We start from the raw sequence: 20,101 nt of genomic DNA on the forward strand, positions 1-20,101 counted from the left end.
GCCATGATATAAAACATTTTAACTCGGAAGCTTGTTTATCCACACATAACATAAAAAAGTAGTGCACTTATATGTTGCTCTAGCAAAAATCGGCAGTACTATGCGATGAGATACATTTTATGTATCTCTTTATGATACTGAATTTTATGCACACTTATAAGTTCCATTTCGTGGTCATGTCACCAATAATGTTCAGCAGTGAAGATATTTTCGGGAAACACCCTCGGTGAAACAGTAGAAATGCACGCAGTTTCTGTGGGAACAAAAAATTAACTCCGAAAAATTGGAACGCATTTGGCATTGGATGACAGAAAACTGAGCCAAAAATGGAAAGGCATGCGGGCGGTAGGTCATCCAAATTAAACGTGCGACAGGTACTGCATGACTTCGCTCCCTCTGCGCGAGGTAGATTGCTTTGTTAGACGGAGGCTTGGGTAATAAGCCTGCGTGACTTGGCAGGATTATTCGCATCGGTTGCATTGTGTTCACCTGACAGCGCCGTTATCACTACGCACGCAGACCCCCGCTTGAGTGCGGAGATAAGTGCGCTAATAATGGCAGAAAAGCAAAAGCAGCACAATGGACAGATTAACGTTAAGGACTTGTGACTCAAAATCCCCTGGAGACTGGAAACAAAGGAAAACTGCAATGTTTGCAGTTGGCGTAGTGTGTGCAATATCAGTTTAAGAAAGCAGTGCGGAAACAGGGCATAGAAGGAACTGTCACCAACTTAAAAATGAAAAAGCCCACAACATGCGTCGCAAAATCCCCAGGAACCGTAAAGTTCAGTGGTTTTGCTTCTAGAAACGTCAGGGCTTGATCAGGGCAGCTGTTTGGAAGAGATAGTTGCTCAAGACGGCAAATGCAGCGCTCGTCCCTAAAAAGTTTTCTTAGGCAGCCCATAGACTGTCTGTAGACTTTTGTCTACAAAGCCTATATATTTTTGTAGACAATTCCTATAGACTAGCCTACAAACAATGAAATTTCCATAGCCACTGCAGTCTGCAAACAAACGGTAGATTTTGGCCATACACTTTTAGTATACTTTTCTCTATAGGCAGTCTTAGACTGACCAAAAAAGGAAATGTTGATAGGAAGGCAATGCGGTCTTTAAGAAGTCCATACACCATTTTTATCACGGGTAGCACAATGACGCGGGACGAAGTATAGACAGTACATATGCGAGTGCTTTCAATTGATTTTTATTCCCTGCACGTGAAGGTTTTTTCTACACTGCGAAGCGCGTGAACACGAATTCACACAATCCTACCGCACAGCAAGTCCCTTTCCACAAATAATTTACGTTTTGTTCGCGCCATCAAGAAAACCATCGCCTTCCTTGGCAGCGATACAGAGAAGGTGCTCACACATCATATTTACAGTTATCTATTTCTCCAGTTTCCACGATCTCCCTTGTTAGTTGTTTCCTATTCCTGCTAATGACTTTGCATTCATCGAAAATCGGACTGCACTCTTTTGGCAGTGTTCTGCAACTTTTGTAAAACAGCGCGAACAACGACGGACAAGAACAAGAAGGACACGCTCGTCCCGTGTCCTTCTTGTTCTTGTCCGACGTTGTTCGCGCTGTTTTACAAAAGATGCATATATACCAACTCGGCCAACTGAACGTCCTGCTTAGTGTTCTACAAGGTTTCCTTTAATATTTTCGTGGTTTTGGTTGTGTTCGCTTAGACTCTTATTTAAGCACCTCCGGGTTTCGTCTATGTATACAGAAACCTTTATGAGTATTGAAAAAAAACCGGTTGAAGGTTAGCGCATGTGGCGTCTTGTTCGCTTCGGCCTTGTGTTACGCGCTCTACTGGGCCTAGTTGCTCGTTGATGACACCTGCGACGCACTATGCACTTTTCTGCACAAACACGGAAAGAAGGAGACTGACAATCAGAACGCGAGCTGACGACTATTTACTGAGTCACGAGGGTTTTTCATTTTCGTACAGAGAGACACGGGGTTGGAACCTAAGTTGTGAAAGCAAAACAAAACAAACAAAAACTAATCTTGTTTTCCTTTTATTGCCTTTCTGTTTTTTTTTTTTTTGGCTAGCAGCGACAGCGGCGAGGGACGCTGAAAGCTCTGCCTCGGTGGAAGAGAAGGGACTGATGATGGCGGCTCCTCAAGGTGCGAAAGCATCCGTAGAAACAACGGGAGTAAGATGCCCTCACTCCTTTTTATAGAATAAAGTGTTTCCTTTTTACTCCACTATAGGTGTATTCCTGTTTAGCGTGTAGATTGCAGTGCGCCTTTCTTGCAATGCATTTCAGGCTTATGTCAACTTTCAAAGCAATTTTTCAGTTTATTGCCAGCCATAAGACCGCTGATAATTCTGATAGGCGGAGTACCGCCGAGGTGCCTGTTGGGCTAAGAATATAATCTGCGCCAGCCGTATCCTTTCCAACTCTGGTGCCGGGGAGAAGATGAAAGCAGTACACTCATGCATGCAGAGCATTTCAACAGAACCATTCGCTGCAGCGTGTTGGAGAGCATTTGCTTGTCTAATTATTTGTTGAACGCTAAGGAACCCTCGTCAAAACGGATTTTATGAAGGGCGGGTATGGAAAAGTGTCGGCTAACAAAGGATATTATTATGAATGCTCATAATCGTCTTCGAGGATGATTTAAGGGAAAACGCGGTAAATAATATGGTCAATTTGGAGAAATTTTCTTTTCTCATTTTTTTCGTAATCCTCGGTCCTTCATCTGTCCCGCGATGAAATTTTTCGGTTCACTGAGCAGTAGAAATTTTAAACATAGTTTTTAATGAGAAGGCATTAAATGGCTACGTCCGGAGATTCGTGTCAGCAAAACATTCTCCACACGACTTAAGTGCCCTGGTAATTTTTTTGTGTCCCGTCGAAAATTTTGCTAATCATAATTAGAAAAAAAAGTGGCGCGAACAGAAGTTAAATATGACAGAAAGAGCCCACCAGAGACAAACGCCTGTTTCAGTCGTGTTCGCGCTGTTTTTTTTTCTTTTAATTATGAATCTGCACCAATATCTGCACTCGCCGTCCTTCTTCAGGATACATTTTGCAAGAATCGCGATTCCGACGGTTCCCGCGTATCGCGGATTGCGTGAAAAGGAGAGATCAAAGCCTCTCATGGCCTCAGTGCCGTATTTCGCATAGCAAAAACAACCAGACTGCACAAAGACGTCCTGAGTATTACCTCTGGATGGTCGTGTCAGGATGTTCAGACGTCCTCAGGTTATCTCTGACTGGTCCTCAAGCAGTCCAACTGGGATTCATTTGTCCATCCGTCGCGCATACTCACGATGTCTTCAGGGTCTTGTTTGGGGACGTTTTTAGTGCTACTTCAGGATTTGTACCGATACCTTTTTTTTTTTCATGGGATTGCCGTACTCAAAGCTAATGTAAGCGATGGTAACTGAACGGGTTTACCAAGGGCCGCAGTAGTTCTCAAGACTTGAATTCTGCTGCCGGAATTGAAAAGATGACTGGCCCAGAAATCTAAACAGTCCAACCCCATCAGAAGTATGTGGTGCATGAGAATTAACAGGTGTAAAAACAAAAGTATCTTAAGGTATCTCCTCAAGGCATAATATTTTTGGAGCCACAACGGTTTCCTTTATTAGAACACTATTGTTCACACACATTGTTTAATAAACCTGCAGTTTTTAAATAATGAGAGCCTACTGCGAGAGGTAAAGCTGGCCTCATCTCAGTTCAGTTCCACAGTACTATCCTGCGATAGGACGATTGTAGGCCACCTCAGCAATTTTCATCCTCGAGCAGTCCAGCAAACTACAAACTGGGGACATCCTCATGATGATATTTAGCCATCGATACACTCAAAAGGTACTCAGAATGCCCTATTCGGGATGAAGACGTTCTGATCATTTGAGGACGTCCTCAGGACGTTTGATGTTGAAGCGAACGAGGAAGTTACTGAAAATCAAAACTAGCAAAGCAACTGGTTGCTTGAAAAACCTGGGTATACTGTTGCGCGGCGAGACGCGCTTGTTTCGTTATGCCACCAATTAGAAATGTTTCATTATGCCACCAATGTTTCGTTATGCCACCAATTAGACAAAAAGTCTAAATGTGCAGTTTTAGGATTGCTCGAGAAGATTGCTTAGGGCTACACAGGTGGGGGTCAAAAACAGCACCGGCACATTCAAGTTTAGGTCGTTTGAGAGTGACAAAGCAGGGAGTGGTAGACGGAAGGGGATAATTCCTTCCCACTATGGTAGGGGATAGACCCCCCTCTCCATTGTGACACCACTCCCTGCATTCTCACGCTAGAAGGCTCATGAGAATCGCCCGACGCCATTGGCTGGCAGGGGCTCCTTTGACGGGGAAAAAAGCCGCTGCGTTTTTTAGTTGCATCCGACTATAGCTGAGGAGAAGTGGGCATGATTGGAAGCTTAGGACGTAGACAGCCGCGTATCCGCTTCGTTCTAATCGCCATCTCCTTGTTCGTGACATTTCCTTTATCGCTGATAGCTGGTCTAATTGCTCCTGCTCACCTGGTTGGAATCTCAACGGGCTCACCGGCGTATACACATGCCGCCATTCCGAAAAGACATAGGGACACCTGCTTCCAAAATCTGTTGGCAATGCGATACTAACCCGCCGTGGTGGCTCAGTGGTTAGGGCGCTCGACTACTGATCCGGAGTTCCCGGGTTCGAATCCGACCGCGGCGGCTGCGTTTTTATAGAGGAAAAACGCTAAGGCTCCCATGTGCTGTGCGATGTCAGTGCACGTTAAACATCCCCATACGGTCGAAATTATTCCGGGGCCCTCCACTACGGCACCTCTCTCTACCTTCCTTCTTTCACTCCCTCCTTTATCCCTTCCCTTACGGCGCGGTTCAGGTGTCCAACAATATATGAGACAGATACTGCGCCATTTTCTTTCCCCCAAAACCAATTATTCAATGCGACACTAATGGAAGCTCCTGATGCCTTTGCTGGAAGTGACTAGTGCGGCTGGTGAGACCCAGGTTGCTCTTCCCGAGCTCTTCCCGTACACCACTTGCCACGGTTGCCAGGTGAAGACTTCACACAGACTAGCCTGGTCTGGTGACATCACTGTCTTCCAGCCAATGAGGAATTCTCCGGCCTGGAGACGTCACTGATGACGCCACTTCCCGCCAGCCATTCAGGATTTTTCTGTACAATGCCGGACGGTCGCCGCCGGCTTTTTGCTCCTGTGGGGCTTTTATACTTTCGAAAAAAATGCACGCCGGGCCATGCTTGATCGATGGCGTAGTGTCTACCCTTGCCTGCACATGGTGTCTTGAGTCTATGTGATGAACGGCTGCGTTTTTATGGGGGCGAAACGCTTAGGCGCCCGTGTGCTGTGCGATGTCAGTACACGTTAAAGATCCCCAGGTGGGCGAAATTATTCCGAAGCCCAGCTCTATGGCACCTCTTTCTTCATTTATTCTTTCACTCCCTCCTTTATCCCTTCCCTTGCTGCCTGGTTCGGATGTCTACCGAGATATGTGAGACAGATACTGCGCCATTTCCTTTTCCCAAAAACCAGTTATTATTATGATGACCGAGCCCCTCAGGCCTGTTGGGGAGACGGTGCCACCTATGCGGCCACTCTTTCGTGAATTTCAGGCACGCTCAGGCGCTGGTTGACCCAAGGATTGGGTAACTTTGCTTTCATCCACCTGCAGAAGGGTCCCCTCCTCGGCAGAGAAACCAACAGGCTTATTACCTTTACACACAGTAAGGAAAACAACGGCTGTTTTAGAGCGAAAGCTCTGCTTCACGACCAAAGCTGCAAAAGCCGGCCCATCGCTGAAGTCTTTACCTTCAATAAATAAATAAATAATGCCGCGACTAGGTTTTGAACTCGCGGCTGCGCGAAGAGATCAGCTTCGCTGGCCACTGCACGAGAGCACTGTGCCGCAGCCGACCACACCCGTGTTAAACTGCAATTCACTTGATGTTGTTGATGATGATGATGATGATGATGGCCTCAGGCTTAATGGCACATACCCACGCCGCGGAATTGGCCAGGCTGCATTGCGAATACAAACGCACTCATGGGCAAGGAGTGGAGTAATTGGATAATTTTGTTTGGTATGGTTGGTTTGGCTTTTGGGGGAAAGGAAATGGCGAAGTATCTGTCTCATATATCGGCGGACACCCGAACCGCGCCGTAAGGGAAGGGATAAAGGAGGGAGTGAAAGAAGAAAGGAAGAAAGAGGTGCCGTAGTGGAGGGCTCCGGAATAATTTCGACCACCTGGGGAACTTTAGCGTGCACAGACATCGAACAGCACACGGGCGCCTTTTGCGATTCGCCTGCATCGAAGTGCGGGCGCCGCGGTCGGGTTCGATCCCTGGAGCTCCGGATCAGCAGCTGAGCGCCCTAACCACTGATCCACCGCTGCGGGTGATAATTTTGTGTCCTAGACTCGAATTTGAAAAAAAAAACAGAAATGAAAAGAGCAGTGAAATCTTATTCTAGCCGAGGATTCTACCTGAAGCAAATATATATTCGTGAATAAAATCGCCCCGAAGGAGAGGAGGATCGGAATATATAGAGGAAGCCCCAGTCAAGCGAGGGGGATATCTAAGTATGTTCTACGGAGAGAAGCGGACCGCCGGCAAAAGAGCAAAAAGTGATCTATTGACTCAATTTCGCCACAAGACTCAGAGTTTGGTCATTGATAACCCCGATCGAAGATTTAGTTGCGGTAATCTGCAGCGCAAGAAGGTCATGGACATTTCACATTGCCTTGAACTGGACATCCGCACACACCATGGAAATGTCAGGTGTTGAAAATCCGTTGCAGCAAAGAAAGGAGCATGGCCCAAGTGGTGGAGACGCTTGAATCGCATTTCGCTCTAGGTATTGCGCATCCTCGTCTTCATCAACTTCCATCTGCGGCGCGAATAGATCAAATCAGCGTAACCTTAGTCTAATATCGCCGCCAGACGTCTCCATGACCTAGCAAAGAAGACCATGAGTCACTCAGGCTAAACACGTGCTTAAAACCTCTAGAGGCCCGTGTACTGTGCGATGTCAGTGCACGTTAAACAACTCCAGGTAGTCGAAATTTCCGGAGCCCTTCACTATGATATCACTTGTGTTGGGCCTAGTTGGTGCATGGTGATACAGATGAACGATGTGCGCAAACTATTCGACGAACCACATATACGGGAGAGACACAAGGACTGGTGCAACACTAACAACTATTTTATTCTTCTCACACCAACGCATAGATATACATTTATCCACACTTGCGGAAGCTAACAAAAATTCCAGTCATGCAAGATTACTGGCAATGATGCGAGCACAAAAACTTCAATTCGGCGGAGTAAAGTGATAAGGAAGTACCGCTAACACATCATTCAGCCTTTTTCTTAATATGGAATGCTTCGAGAGCCAGCCGCGCGTGTTCGTTTCCGCTCCTGCCCAGAATCGCCGTCTCTTCGAATCGCGGTGCACAATTGCTGCAGTTAATGATGTGTGACACAAGATGTGCACCTTTGTCATTTTGGTTCCTCCCATTTAGCGCATGCTCCCTGAGGTGCACATCTTGTGTCACACATCATTAACTGCAGCAATTGTGCACCGCGATTCGAAGAGACGGCGATTCTGGGCAGGAGCGGAAACGAACACGCGCGGCTGGCTCTCGAAGCATTCCATATTAAGAAAAAGGCTGAATGATGTGTTAGCGGTACTTCCTTATCACTTTACTCCGCCGAATTGAAGTTTTTGTGCTCGCATCATTGCCAGTAATCTTGCACGACTGGAATTTTTGTTAGCTTCCGCAAGTGTGGATAAATGTATATCTATGCGTTGGTGTGAGAAGAATAAAATAGTTGTTAGTGTTGCACCAGTCCTTGTGTCTCTCCCGTATATGTGGTTCGTCGAATAGTTTGCGCACATCGTTCATCTGTATCACCCTTCACTACGGCGTCCCTCATAGCCTAAGTCACGTTGGGACGTTAAACCCCCATAAAAAAAAAAAAAACTTGCTGAAAACCTTACCATTTTTCTTCCTGTTTAAAATGTGGGCGCAGCCCACCGAAGAAGAAAGTTTTACTGGATAGTAGAGCTTCTGAGGCAACAACAAAAACAAGTAGAGTTAAACTCAATCTCAGTATAGTTGCAATACGTAATTGTTGTGTCTGTCTAAAGCTAACAGAAAAGAAAGAAAGCTAAAGGGGCATTGACACATTGAGCGAAAAAGCGCCTTGTACGCCAGCGAGATGTGCCCGTGAACGTTCACGAGAGCTCCTTATTTTTAAGCAGCTGCATGCATACGTGCAGCGGCTCAACGCGTGCAGAGTGGGCAGAAAGCGAAGCGAGCGACACCTCTCATTCCCGTATACCTCGGCAACAATCGACGTGTTCCTTCACTACTTCGATGGCACTTACTTGTCGAAATTGAACCACTTGTGACAGTCGAAGAATGTGTGTGACAAGGCACGCCTATCGGAGTTCGATCCCACCGAGGTCATCATTGCGTGTCATGTCCTAGCTTATCTCCGCTTTCGGCAAGGATGACTCATCTACTGCCCCAGAACCCTGGCTTGTCCATCTAGCTTAGTGTTTTCCTTTGCTGCCTTGTTCACACAAACTATAGCACCTCACTGAACACACGCGTGCTCAAAATGGATTGCAAAATATTATTTTCGTCAGAAAAGGCAAACTGCAGATGATTCGTGCTAGGTGGCTATCAGTCCACGGCTGACAGCGTCGCGAGTAGCCCATTCAATGGCCCGGCTTTGAAAGCACAAGTCTGAGCTGGCCAACACGGCCTCCCACTGCTCGAGAGTAGGAACTTCTATTCGATATTCCGGCGGCGGCTCCTCTTTACAGTTCCACAGTATGTGAAGTAAGCGGCTATTTCGCCAGATAGCGTGCACTCAGGGTTATAATCACCGAGATAGAATTTATTAGGTGAGGAGTCATGAAGAATCGCGTCTGGAGTCGCCTTCAGGTGGTCTCCTGCTCCTAGCCTATCTAAGGTTCTGTCTGGAGGCGAAAACTACCGCTTATGTGGCCTCTTTGAATGTAGCGGGCACCACATGAAATTTCTTCCTTTTATTTCACCTTGCCCGTTTGTTAAACAGCCATGGATATAGCGCTAACCATTTCACGTAACAGGCACGCGATCGATTTCCCCTTGCATGAAAGATGGAAAAATTAAAAGCAACTCGCGCACATCTTGCACTTTATACGTTTTTTTTTTTGCGAGAGAGGTGTGACAGAAAGGAATTTGTTATTTAACCGTGGTTAATATTTCTGCATACGTCGGCTCCACCGTTAAGGGGGCTTCTAGGGTTTCCGACTGCCTTGCTCGGTGCGTGAGTTCGCAAACTAGGCTGTCCACCGTTGAGTTGCCCTCTATCCCGGCGTGTGCCGGTATCCAGAATATCCTGTGTTTTATGTTTTTGTTAGGAGGCTCTGTTTCGAGGAGGATTCTCAGTGCTTCCTTACTAACTCTGCCTTGCGTGTAGTTCCTACATGTTGCTTTGGAGTCTGTAGAATTATCAGAGATTTGTTCCTGCGGTAACCTTCAGCCGGCACTGCAGAAATACTTAACCACTACAGACGACGGCAACTTAAATACCCCCCACCCCACACATCGCTCACACAACACGTGGCAGTCAGCTGGCGAAGGCTGCAAGCAGGTACATTTTTCAACCTGTACACACTACACAAAACGTTCCCTGCCCAGTACAAGGATACATGTCCGTGGTACGGGGCAACCCGCACGTTATACCACATCACGTGGGAATGCAAGCATAATTTAGCATTCCATAAAGTAAATAACCCAAGTGCGGAACAATGGGAGGGTCTGCTCACCAGCAGTGAGCTCGCAGCCCAATGGGCAATTGTGCAGCACGCCTGCGAGGCAGCAAGACCTAGCTGTGCCCTGGAATAGGGGCGCCGACATTGTGAAGCGGCCAGGTCTCACGACATGAAGACACCGGCCCACCGCCAATCTCTCTGAGATATAGCGCAATTAAGTTTTCCATTCCATATTTAACCGTGAAGAATGCTGGACAGATTAAGGAATTTTCCACAGAACTCCCTATCGGCATTTCTTAAATGACTACAGACACCTAGTTTTGGTGGCATCTTTTCTTGCCTACAATGATGCGGAGGACACTACTATGCATGAATCACCGCGTGGCATTCGGCTACGACCGCTAAATATTTTTTTATAATTGAATTTTTGTGTCGCTGTTTCAGTTTTAGTTTTAACAGTTTAATGATGACTGTGACGTCAACGTGTGCTTATAGGTCACGTGAAGCATGAAAACCCGCAATATACTCGCTCGTTGTCATTCCGTCTGTTGAGGAAGGTTGGCTTGAGCATTGCAGCCAGTTAAAACGTCGAAGCATCGATTATATGGCAGTTTTTCATGCCTTACGTGACCTATAAGCACAAACTGATGTCACAGACATCATTCGGCTGTTGAAACCGAAGCATCAGGAGAAAGAAATTCGATTATAAATTATTTAGTGGCACTGGGAGAATACCACGTGGCAATCCATGTATAATAATGCCTTACGCATGATTACCAAGAAGAAAACACGCACCCAACCTTTAGTCATCTATACTCCTCTAACAGCGGGCTGCGCATTGACCTTGACTCGCGAAGAGAAGGAAAGAACAGAGAAGTGACAAAAAAAAAGAGGAAAGAAAGAGTGGTGAACAGGTTATAAGATGCAAAATAATCTCCGCCAAATGCCGACGCTTTGGAGCAAGTAAATGCATACGAGTGTATAAGGTGACATCTTTCTGAGGCGTTGATAATTCTGGCGGCGGAGATGGTCGAGTCCAGCGTCAGACCGGTCATTCCGTCACGGAGAAAAATTTACATAGAAAAAAGGTGAATCCGTCAAGCTGGTTTGCGATATCAGAACCTTGCTTTGTTGTTTGTTTGTTCACTTGATTTATGCCCCCCCCCCCCCCCCCCCCGCGCGAAGCAGCAATACTCAAACGGCCGTCGCTGAGAATGTGAAGAGTGTAGTCGATGAATCTATACCGGTTGCCGTGTGGCCAGCGGGTATGTGAACTCGGGGAAGCCTCTAATGTACTCCACCGAGAGATGTCACAGTGCGCTGTGGAAGACGTCGTGGAGGGACCCATATTACTGCGAACTTTCCGGGAGTATTTTGTTTGGGAGTCATTTGGAGCGTTTCTTTCTGTGTCTGTTGGGTGTAAAAGAGGGTTCAATGACCGTGGGGATGTGCTGGCTATTGGAGCACTCGGTGGCGTCGCGGCCATTCAGGTTTGCTTTCGAGTCAAAAATAACTGCATTACATATTATGTCTAGTGTGAGGAGCGCAGATTTCACGCAGAACGAAAGGTATTTCTTCATTAGAAAAAATTCAGAGGGGCACTTTGTTGACCTAAAGTGCGGTGAGGCGAAAGCCTTTAGCGCAGTGTTGATGCTTGTGTCACTGATGTGCGGTTAAGATGTTAATTAAGTACACAATTGTTTGTGAATCTTAAATGCTGGAGACATTGGAGGGCATTTGGGAGGCATCCGTCTGATTCGACGCCTTTCCGCAAATACTCTCCAGCGTCCTAGGCAAGGTAACTACAAATGCGTTGGCAGGTAGTAACGTAGTCGTTAGCACGCTCGGCTGCGGAACGCAAGGATGGTACATTCTTGTTGACAGCGCGTTTAGAGCACAGGGACAGAAGAAACACAGAGGACGACGTCACAGGCGCTGAACTTCAACTTTATTCAAGAATCATCGAAACCCTGCATATATACCCAGTTCAGCGCCTGTGACGTCGTCCTCTGTGTTTCTTCTGTCCCTGTGCTCTAAACGCGCTGTCAACAAGAATGGATCATTACCAACTAGCCCGACAATTTGTCCTATTCAAGGATGGTAGTTCGAATCGCAACGTGCAAAAATTATTTTTTTCTTATCGAATTGCTGGATATAACGGACGCCGGACGGACGGGAGAATGAGGCATTAAAGGCTTTCGCCTTGAAAGCTAAGCAAGCCAGAAACGTCCATGAAAAAATATCGCAAGGCAGTTAAGAGAGGAATATTGAAAATATACCTGCGCTCAAAAGACACGGACTGAAAGATAAAGACACACACACACAGCGCTGGACTTACAACTGAATTTTTATTCGGGAAAACACTGCTCTTTATACACATCAGCAGCTGATAAAAATGGAAGATGGTAACACCCGGATGATAAAAAAATCGACAAACTGTCTCGTCACATGTCCAGTCCTACCTTCCCTTTTGCAAGAATGCCTTTTCCTTTGGTAGTAGTGAAAGGGACGTGCTACTCACGCATGCAACCCCACTGTCCGCTATGCTCATGGCTTCAATTATTTCACGCGTCGTTTGGTCACGGTTCCTGCTTACTATCTTCGTCTCGTTATAGGAAGGTACACATTTACACTCTTGACAATGAACCACCAAATTCCCATCCCCTTTCCGTTCCATGTTCCTCCGATGTTCACGGAGCCGCTCGTTCAAACAACGCCCCGTTTGGCCTACATATGCTTTGCCACATGTCAGCGGCATCCTGTAAACCACTCCTTCTGCGCATGCGACCATGGGGACTTGGTGTTTCTTTTTACACCCCTTAGCTTTTCTTTCTGGGTACGTTACTATTTTGCATAAGTTTTCCAATTTTTCCGGGGCTGAAAAAACGACCCTAGTTTTTACTTTCGATGCAATTCTTTTAAGATTATGGGACACCCCATGAATGTACGGAATCACCACCGTTTTCTCCCTTTGTTTTGCTCCCTCCTTGCTAGGCACCGTACCCTTTTTCCCACATTTCTTGAGCAGGCTTTTTGCCACCGACACCAACACCTGATCCGGATAACCTGCTTCCTTAAGCCTCACCACCTGCTGCTCAAAACTTTCTTTGACTAATTCCGGGCAAGATTTCTTCAACGCATTTTGAAAACATAACCTCACGATTGCCCTCTTCACTAATTTCGAATGTGCAGAGCTGAACGGAAGCAAACCTTTGTTACCTCTAGGCTGGTACATCTAAAATGTCCCATCAGGCGCCAGTGACAGCTTGATATCGAGGAAACGTATCGTGCCTTCATTCATTTCTTCATATGTGATTATTAGTGGGTTAAGGATTTTACTAAAAACAGCAAGTAGCTCTTGCACAGCATAGTCGTAAATGCCGTCAAGGTGATTAAAGACCACTAAAAAGTCATCCACAAACCGGAACACTTTTACGCCATCAACTTTGTTTTGATCTCGCAACAGGATAGCCAACTTTCTGTCACATTGGGCAAGGAAAATGTTACTAAGAACTGGCGCGATACACGACCCGATGCAAACTCCCTTCTTCTGCCGATAAACCACATCAATCCAAGTGACGCACGTGGCAGCCAAATAGAAGGACAACATTTCCAGAAAATTGCTCACGCACATTCCCGTTTCATTTTGGAATGCTACACTTCCAAACTGATCAATGCAATCACCCACGCATTGAAGCAACTCCTGATGTGGCAAGGAATAATATAGATCCTTTATATCGAACGAGTACGCCATGAACCGACTGTCTTTGTGATTGTCCAGAAAAGTTATAATCTGTTGGGAATCCTTCACCAAAAACGGATCATCGATGCTCAGTAGGTTGAGCTTGCCCTTAAGAAATTCAGCAATTGACTTTTGCCATGTTCCCGACTCAGATACGATAACCCTTAGGGGACAACCAGGCTTGTGGGTCTTAGCCGTAAACATAAATTTCAGACTATTGCATTCACTCTTGTCTATACTTGAAACGAGTCTAGTTAATTCCAGTTTTTCACATAGTTTCTTCCCCTTTGCTTTCAAGCTGCGTAAGGAATTACGGGGAAGTTTCTCAAAAACTGAATTCACAGCCTCCAAAGCTTTTTTACCAAACATCTCTTTCGTTAGAACAACGAAACCACCGTCCTTGTCTGCAGTAAGTAAACATAAAGAGTCATCCCGCAGCACTGAAATAACCCGCCCTATTGGAAGACTGGTTTTCGCAGGCTTACATCTTGAAAGAACGTCCACTCCCTCTGATATGCATCGTTCACTCTCGGACGTTGGAGCGAACCTTGCAACTTGGCGCACGAGGGACAGCAGCTCAGGCGCGGTCTTCCGTGGTTCCACGGCGAACTTGGGGCCAAGTGAGAGCACCCGCTGCACATCCTGAGGCAGGCGAACGTCGTCTAGGTTGTGAACTGCTTTCACTTCCGTCACTGATCTTGCAGGAACGCAGGCACGAAGATGAGGCAGAATTTGTTGCCACAAAAATTCTGCCGTGCAGTCAGCGGTACGCTGATAGTCACGAAGAACTCTGAAGGCCCGAGGAGCACCTGTTGAGCCAAGTACCTGCATCCGCAGGAGATCCCTGAACGTACGGACTTGACACCTCCACTCCGATCGTAAAATTCTGCACATCCGCATGTCATGCCCCATAGAGGGCTCGAAACCACCGAAGAGAGCCCTTACTGCTTGCGGTATCACACGCTTCCGGATGCAGAAGGACAGGGATCTTGCATGGCAGCACGCCGTTGCTAGGAGAGGTATGACGGAACTTGGTTGCAAAGAAGAACACGACAAAGAGCCCGATGTATAAGAAATGAAGTTTAGCAGAGTGGCTTGTTGGGCGAGTTGGTTTACCATATTGAAAATATACCTGCGCTCAAAAGACACGGACTGAAAGATAAAGACACACACACACAGCGCTGGACTTACAACTGAATTTTTATTCGGGAAAACACTGCTCTTTATACACATCAGCAGCTGATAAAAATGGAAGATGGTAACACCCGGATGATAAAAAATCGACAAACTGTCTCGTCATATGTCCAGTCCTACCTTCCCTTTTGCAAGAATGCACAAGGTACGACCTGGCCGAAACCGGTTCAAATGTACGCCGCCGGCCTATGCTCCAGTGCCGCATTTCTGCATCAATGTTGTCAACGCCAACGTACGTGTATTGCTATGGTGCCATGTTTCTACCGCAAAGTTGTTCACGCCAACGCATGCAGCGCACATATATAAGTCACTGCTGCCACATTGTTCGACGCGTGAATATTAGTTCGATAGTAGTGTTAGTTGCTGAGAGTCCATAGCAGAGAGAGGTTCGGCAGATGGTTCTTCATTATCACAAAGTGAACAAGGGAGGGGAAAGCCTTAGGGTTCTTACCAACGTTTCGACAAGAGGAGTTGTCTCCGTCTGGGCATTAACAGAAGCATTACCTGTTCCCATTATCTGTACCCAGACGAAGACAAGCCCACTTGTCGAAACGTCGGTAAGAACCCTAAGGCTTTCCCCTCCCTTGTTCACCCTGTGATCACTTGTTGATCACGAATACGATGTGCAACACAACGCGAGCGTGTGTTGCAGTTTAACACAAGGCCTGTTCGGCTGCTGCGATTGCCCAGTGCAGTCGCGCAGTGGCCAGCGAAGCTGATCTGTTCTCGCTCCTGTGCGTCCTGTGCACAAAGACTTTGCACAAGAGTGATAATGTTCTGGTTATTTCTCCACTGAAGTTGAGAATGGCTTTGGGTGTTGTGCGCCAGGAAAAAAGCTAGTTAGAAAAGTGAAATAACTTTCACGGATGATGATGGAGCAATTAATAATTACATGCTCATACTTTCTTCCCTCTCATATCGCACGCGACTGCACAGTAGGCACCTGTGGATTGTGTGAAATATGAAGTTTTTTGTTTAACGAAAAACTTCACTTCAATATAGTCAAAAGCTTTTCTTCTACGAAGACCGCGGACTAAAGTCCGAAAATTATAGCACGCTCGAGAGATATACATCGTACAATAAGGATCAAGCTGTGTAACTGAAGAGGAGGAAGATCATGAAGAGTTCCCCACTGCTTAGCTGGGAGTCAGAGAACTCTAGAACACTTTGCCACGGGCCGTACAGGTCACGAAGTGGGAACCAGCAACATATACTAATTTCCCACTGTTCAGCTCCATTAAGTCCGCACCAGTAAAAGCAATAGAAGCAGGCATCCTTTATGCGTAGCAGACGGCGCTCTTTGAGTATGGAATGTTTGTAGCTCTCATTCTCGCAAACTAAGCCGAACATCGTCCCGAAATCTGGGGGAAGTCCCTAAATCACGGGCAAGTTGACGCCGACAGTAAACAGCCTATGTTGAATGGCGTGCTGCTTAAAATAAATAATCACCTCTCCAAGCAGCATTTGAACCAACATCTGCACGATTCGAATAGCTCCGCTTAGCGAAACCTTGGATCACTTGCTCATCACCGTTTTCTTTCTTTTGCTTCATTGCCTGGCTTGGCATAAGTACACAGCACACAGGAGTAAGTAAAAGATCGTGGCTGTCATGTCCCTTCACAACAAATAGTGTTTAATCTTTAGTGTTACATCCTTGTTCATTACTCTAAAGATCCCTCCGTAGCAATCTGTACTACGTTAAGACTGTACCCAATTTACATACATACTCTTTCTGGAAAGTTAATTACACGCAAGTAGGGGTTCTATATCACAATGCATGACAGCCATTTTGCTACTGTACATGTTGTGATGACCTACAAGCATTTTTCTGTTTTACTGGATGTCATCATTTTTGACTGCCGGGCAACAAATTCCGTGTGCCGTCGAAGGCAATTTCTTTTTTCAGAGATATCCGCAAAAAGATCCGGTTGAGCACAGCATCTGAACAATCCAGGATGATGCGTTTATTGCCTCTGGTTTTCCACACTGCAAAGAACGTAACTCCTAAGAAGGAAAAAAAAGAACTCCCTTATTCTCTAGAAAAGTTATGAATGGTGGAACTGGACCACAACCACACTCAGTACATCGTTTTGTGGGCATTCACAGTAAAATGTTCTGTGCAATGCAGCCGTAGACAGCTGGTCACTGGTGACCTTATGCAGACGCCTACGCGTTACACTTAAGTGATCCAGAGAGAACAGTGGCCGCATAAATGTGTGATAAATGTGACCTTGTCTCAGGAGGCGCGACACAGTGTACCGTCGAGCAGTTCATGAAATAACAATATAAACTCTGTGAGCGCTCTACATATTATGATTTGCGCTAATGTTCGCAAGAATTCGTCGCTTTGGTGGTGCACAAAATAAACAAAACATCGTAACCACCTGTGCAATACGCATGAATCAACAAAAGTAATCTGCCTCGCACACGCCTGAAGCGGTTCTCTCTGGTGATGTGTTGAACCTTCAGATATAGGTGCAAGCACAATACGATATTTGAAGTACATGTCCAACATTTTTGGACAAAAATTTTGAATATTAGAAAACTGCAAGGTACTGGTATATAAATATTGAAGGCAGTGGCCCATTATTCCACTGTGTAGCAAAATCATTCTTTTGCAGTGTTTCCATCGCTCGCATCGAGCAGGTAAGGCTGTCATAGAAAACCAATGGGGAACGCTTTTGACGAGCTCAAAACGCTAATAGCAATAAAAGATGTACGCCTGGCGACGGGAGATCTTGCAATATGTGACAAAAATGCACTAGTAAACTCTGTCCAAAACTGCTTTTGTACCGAACTGCTGGGCATGTGCCTTTTTTCTCTACTAAAAATCTGTTGCATGCCCGGGTTCGAACCCGACCGCGGCGGCTGCGTTTTTATGGAGGAAAAACGCTAAGGCGCCCGTGTGCTGTGCGATGTCAGTGCACGTTAAAGATCCCCAGGTGGTCGAAATTATTCCGGAGCCCTCCACTACGGCACCTCTTTCTTCCTTTCTTCTTTCAATCCCTCCTTTATTCATTCCCTTACGGCGCGGTTCAGGTGTCCGCCGATATATGACACAGATACTGCGCCATTTCGTTTCGCCCAAAACCAATTATTATTATCATTATAAAAATAGAGATACTGCGCCACATCAAACTTTTTATTTTATAACATATCTCTTTCCCTTTATTGTTTCTGCAATTGGCATTGTCTCAGTAACCATCCGGAGGGAACTCCTCCCCCCCCCCCCCACCACCAAAAAAAAAAAAAAACGCTTGGCGTTTTGTTCACTGCTGACCGCTGAAAATTCCTCACTCCAAGTTCCGCTGATCACGCCAGAATCCAGTACATTTATGAAAATTAGTAACGCTACCCGTTTGTCTGCAGAACATTTCACTTGCATCAAGGGCATCAATTATACTGCTTCGGTTTCCACAATAGAGTGCCACAGCGTATGACCCAAGTGACAGTTTATGTGCTTCCAGTCTAAAACCCCGGATGTGTTTATTGCGTGCAGTTCGGAATCGACCGAGCAGTGTAGTTACGTTGTCAAGGTGCGAAAGCGGCCAAGGAGACCGAGCGGCGTTTGTTATGATCGGCACGGCTTTCCAAGAAGCGGGTGTTCCAAGTTAACCCTGTTCAAGATCCAGATTCAGCGGAGTCTGCTCAAGGTGGCAGAGATTCGCCGTCGCCGCAAGAAGTGCTGAGTCACGGTGACATCATTGACCGCCGCCAGAAGATCGGGCCCTCGCCACCGGAGCCACTGCGAGAGGGCAATGGTGCCGCGCCCTGCTCTGGGCGGCTCCCCAAGTGATCTGCAGTGACTTTGTGATTACAGGCTATTAAATGCAGAGCTTCCCCGTTTAGGTATCTCGAGATTTCGGACTGTAAGCAGCCGGGCTGCAGTAGAGTAGTGATATATTGCTCGTGCTCTTACTGCTCGTCTTTTCTCACGTACACTCCCGCGCAGAACTTTACTGCAAAAATGTAGATTGTAACGACGATTGGTAGTTTTCTGCACCACCCTCCGGCTCGGGCTACTCTCGTCTCCAGCCGCGTCGTTGCTGTCCCGAACCGGTATACGAACCTGGCCTGCAACACTGCTCAGCCCCAAAAACTGAAAGGGGGGGGGGGATTGTCTAACTGCCGTAGAACCTGGCCAGTTGCACCTCAAGAAGTGCAACTGGCACCGACTTCGAGCCACCCTAGACTCTGCTACAGGCCGGTCCTGTAATGTAAACCTTGCTGACATCGGCTCTTGATGATGAGGTTTCAGGCAATTTTATAAATTCGCGCCAAGAAATTACCACGGGCGTTTCCTCGCCAATTTTTTTTTTTTATTCGAGAAGTGTGCCATGAGGCATAAGTTGAAAAGGAAAGGGGGGAAGGAATGCACGGGATTGAAAGTTAAAAGAAGGAGTGAAGAGCCGTTGCGCTGAGGTAGTCGCAGAGGTTGTTAATGAAACGGTTGTCCATTGTCCACTTCACGAAGTCACTTTCGCGGTTCCACCGCAGGCCCACCTCCCTGAGGAGCCGTTTTCTGATAGCAGCCGTCGCTGGGCACGTCCACAACAAGTGCCGCACATCACATATGTCCGGTGCAGCGCCACAGTGAGGGCACCTGTCAGGTAGTGGCAGATCTTTGGCACGCCACCGATGACGGACAGATGGTGTCAGAGCCGCCCCTGCCCGAATCCGGCGCACGGATATCTCCTCCTGCCGAGTAAGACTACGGGGGAGAGGGTGCGAACACGGAGGAATGAGAGCGCGTGTTCGCTGGCGCAGAACTTCGGAATCGGAAACGTGGGACAGGAACGGATCTGGGGGAAGAGGGGAAGGTGGCGGATCGTGTAATGTATGAAGATGAGTCATAGCATCCGCTTGAATGTTATGTGGATCCTGGGCATGGCCGCGAATCCAGTGTATGCGCACAGGACATGGATACTTAGCGCAGAGCACATGAATAGATTGTGAAATCTGGAACGTTCGTCGAACAGCCTTCAGCTGTTTAAGGGCGGCGCGGGAGTCGGTGTAAATGTGAACTGTATTGAATGTTGGAACGAGCGGAAGGGAAGCAATGGCATTGTAAATGGCTTGAAGTTCCAATGCCAGGGGAGTGCACGTATCCGCAGTATACGTTGCGCGAGAGTTGAGATGCGGATGAGATGGACTATACACAGCAGTAACTCCCCTCTCTGCAGAATGAGATGCATCCGTGTATAATATGCACCCTTCAGGCAGATACGCTGCTGATACCGACGGGGAAACAGTGGGGCGATTGTCAGTGAGCTGGCAATAGGACCACGGTGGAAGTGTCTTTAAACGATGAAGTTTGAGAGACTGTTTTCGAGCTCTATTTGCCACCCGTTGGTCGATGATTTCACTGAGTGTATTAAGTTGGGCGAACTCCTGTAGCACA

The sequence above is a fragment of the Amblyomma americanum genome, chromosome 8 (assembly GCF_052857255.1).
Source record: "Amblyomma americanum isolate KBUSLIRL-KWMA chromosome 8, ASM5285725v1, whole genome shotgun sequence".
Taxonomy (NCBI): Eukaryota; Metazoa; Arthropoda; class Arachnida; order Ixodida; family Ixodidae; genus Amblyomma; species Amblyomma americanum.